Genomic DNA, 3,922 nt, shown 5'->3' with positions numbered 1-3,922 from the left:
CTGGTATAGTTTGGATAGAATTAATTTACACCAATATCAGGTGATTTTCTTTGACAATAGTTTATTCATATCGAATATGTATAGTGCATTAGCAGGTGCTCATGTTTAAGAGTATTTTTTAGCAATATCCTGGAGGTGGGAGAACAGTTTTACTGGTCTAGACAACAAACATGAACATGTGATCAGAACCATTTATATCACTTTGACTTCATCTGGTGGATTTAACTATGCTACGAATTGGATTTCTTCGCCTATCCTTGTTGAGGAAAAAAATTGGAAATTCTATACATAGAATCTAAATTACCTTAACTACAAAGCTTGTTCTTCTATTCCCTCACTGCTCAATGTAACAACGTTCATCCACAAAGTGCATTCACTTCTTAAAAATCTCCATATATGGCCTCAAAGAGTCATGAGGATCTCAAAGCACTCTTTCCAGCATTGTCTGACTGTGGCCCAGTTGCCTGACTCAAAGAAACTCAAAGAGTTTTCGTCGAGACTTGGCCTCATTGGTTGGCAAGATCTCATTTTATCACTTCAACTCAAAGGAATAAATGATGCTCTGCAAAAATCTGTGCTGATAAGTTCATTCTTTGAGAAGTTTATTTCTCTTCCTCAAAACAGAGTTCCTGAAATCTTGTTAAGCTGCAAGCAAAGAGCAACCAGTTTAGTTTGGATAAGTCGTGATCACGAGGAACGAATGAAACTAAAAGTGAAAGAAAGAAGTTGACTGTAGTAAATTCAAAATGAAATCAAACCCTATAGTAAGAGCAATCACTAGTTTACCGAGAAGCATAATGAAACTCATTTCAAAGAGACGTACTGGTTCAAAAGAACATTAGGATTGTAGGGAAACAGATTCTTTTGGTGTAGACCTTCAATAGAAATTTTAAGTGAAAGTAAGCACTCTTTGGCTTCTTTGAAATACTGTCCTCCATTTTGGGTGTGCTTGCAGCCATTTTCATTTTTTTCATCAGGTTCATCATCAAGAAATGTAAGATGATTTTTTGTTGGTGCAAGAAAATCCTCTCCCCAGGAACTCGAGCCACCCAATGAAACTTTTCTTTTCTTGCAAAATGATTGATTTGTAGCTTGCCCACCCACTAGAAATTCCACAAATAAGCTCCATGAATCACACACTTTACGCAAGCACCTAAAAGAGAATGCATTAAGGATGGTAAGAAGCAAATGAAAGATACAAAGAGTTGCAATTAAAAACAACTGTCTGGGTTCAACCAAATTGATTCTTGTTTTGCTAATTAGTTAAGAAGTCATGTAAAAGCAGAGGGTTAATGTTTTATAGTTTAGTCACCGAGGTCGACACCAGAAAAATACAGCCCACCACGGTTTAGATTTCGTAAGTTAAGAGAAGGTGTAGAAAGAGAAAAGACCTTAAAAGATATTATGCACAACTGATTCCGGTATCTTTTGAAATAAGGTAATCAAGAAGCACCTGATGGTCATAGCTCAACTGCAAAATAGGAAGAAAAAAGAAAGTGCACAATGTCAGTGATTCTTTTTTATTCTGCAATACCATTTATATTTCAAATTAACAACTAGGAGGCATGCCGAAGTGGAAATGCAGATACGTAAATGTCCAAGAGTGAGCATCTTGCCTCTAATAGGAAAAGATGGAACAAGAGTACAGGATTGAAAAGATCTGAGACACGGAAAAGTAAATTGCCATTCGAATCCTCCGATGCAACCTTTTCCTTTTCATCCCTATATAAACCCAAAAATCTTGTTCAAAGGAATCCATGACGATAACTTTTAAAAAAATGGAAAACTAGGATATTAATTCTTTACTGTTCTGCACAACAAGGTACACAAAGCAGATGAAAGAGCACTTTGAATAATACATCATCCTACAGTTCAAAAACAAGCCAAGAAATGAGGACATGAGTCTAAAAAACTACAAGAAAAATACGACAAATGAAGAATACAGAACTGCAATTTTAGTACGTGAAATTGTTGAATAAGATGATGCATTCAGATAGACAAAACAAAATATGGATACAATTTTTCTTTTTTTGGGTCTGGGTGAATAGATTGCCTATTTTGCTTATATCACGTTGCATATAAACATAGACAAAAAAACTCCTAGTTTCAAAGATAAAGAAGACATACCTCTTTGATATACAGTTGGATGAAGGATTTGGCAAAGTCAACACATTCTACAAAATACATTTCATGGTCCACTGTCATATTAGCTGGAAGATGCCCTTGAAGCCAGTTATAAAGCTCCAAGAGACCTTTCTTTCTTAGACAGTAACATTAGGCTTCTAGTACTAGAAAGAAATCAATAAAGCAGAAAGGCATTGGTGAGCAATGCCAATGCGCCTCCCTCCACTAACTGACCTCTCCCTGCATGCGTGTTGACGACTAATTTATCCTTTCCTTTTCTTTACCCCAACCAAGTCCACACAGTTTTCTATCTCTTCCTTTCACTCCACACGAAACAAACCCCTCATTTCTTATGCCTTTCCTTATTTTATGTCACCTTTCCTCCTTCGCACCAGCAAGCTTCGTCTGTCTTCATTTGGAGAAAAAAGGACACGACTTGCCCTGGCTCCTAGACCCGCCCAGGCTGCCTAGGCAGAGCCTAGAACATCCCAGGCCGCCTAGGAGCCGCCTAGATCCGCCCAGGCCCCCTAGGCGCCGCCTAGATCCATCCAGGCCGCCTAGAACTGTCCAGGCCTCCTAGAACAACCCAGGCATCCTACGAGCCGCCTAGAACTGCCCAGGCCTCCTAGCCCCACCTAACTCCCTGGTGTCGGTTTCCTCCCACCTAGCTCCTAGGCCGATATTTCGAACACTGCTCAAAACCTGGAACGGGCTTGCTCGTGCCCTAGACGTTCGTAGTGATGAGTTCGAGTCCGATTCACCAGAATATTTATAAAAAAACGGAGTATAGCCGACCGGCTATAGTATTTTAAAAATTTTAAGAAAAACACAGTACACTCGGCTATACTTTTTTAAAAAAATTATAGCCGATCGGCTGTACTATTTTTAATAAAATTAGGAAAAAACCTAGTATAGCCGCGTGGAAGTACTATACTATAGCCAACTTCAGGTTGTTTGCTTGGTTGTATTGCATGCTGGAGACCTTTACAATCACTCGATTCCTCTTGCTCTTCTTCTCATTGATGGTAATTTTATCACCTATCCCACATCATCGGAGAACACTCTGTTATTTTCTTATTTTTATGGTGAAAAGATGGGAAGGGGAAGTGTAAGAATATGACATCAGTTGTTTTTTGAATTAGGTAGCAGTCCAATTGATGTTGTGGATCCAAGCTGGGAGTTGTATGTCCTGATCCAGAGGAAAACAGATCAGCAGGGGGAAATCTACAATATGTTGCTTGGTTTTACAGCTGTGTATCGTTTTCACCATTATCCTGATATATAGTTCTCGGTTGCGGATTGGTCAGGTTTGCTCCTTGTATATATCAGTTGCTAGTTATGCATGCTCTAGAGAAACAGCTTGGTGCTTCCGTAGTTCAAATAAATTTCATTTTTTGTGCAATCTTGGTGCTGTTGAGTTTTAACAAGCCTGCTTGTTGATGGCAGATATTGGTATTGCCTCCTTATCAACACAAGGGTTATGGACGATACCTTCTTGAGGTTCTCAATGATGTTGCAATATCTGAAAACGTCTATGACCTCACAGTTGAAGAACCATTGGATTACTTTCAACATGTACGCACTTGTGTTGATGTACTGCGCCTTCATAAGTTCGATCCAATCAAGCATGCAGTCAGCTCAGCAGTTTCGCAACTAAAGCAAGGAAAATTTTCGAAGAAGACACACACTCCTCGACTCATGCCAGACACTAGAGTCATTGAGGATGTCCGGAAAAGTTTGATAATCAACGAGAAACAGTTTCTTCAATTTTTTTTGGCTGTTGCATTTGTTTTTGTTC

The 3,922-nt window shown here is 39.0% G+C and overlaps 1 pseudogene; it reads right to left on the bottom strand.

Annotated features, from left to right (window-relative positions):
- Positions 1-804: 804 nt before the first annotated feature.
- Positions 805-2,257, bottom strand: LOC148918035 (uncharacterized; annotated as a pseudogene).
- Between the last annotated feature and the right edge of the window lie 1,665 nt (positions 2,258-3,922).

Source organism: Prunus mume, linkage group LG4 (assembly GCF_029339155.1).
Source record: "Prunus mume cultivar Tortuosa linkage group LG4, ASM2933915v1, whole genome shotgun sequence".
NCBI lineage: Eukaryota > Viridiplantae > Streptophyta > Magnoliopsida > Rosales > Rosaceae > Prunus > Prunus mume.
This window is presented reverse-complemented; position numbering and strand designations above follow the sequence as displayed.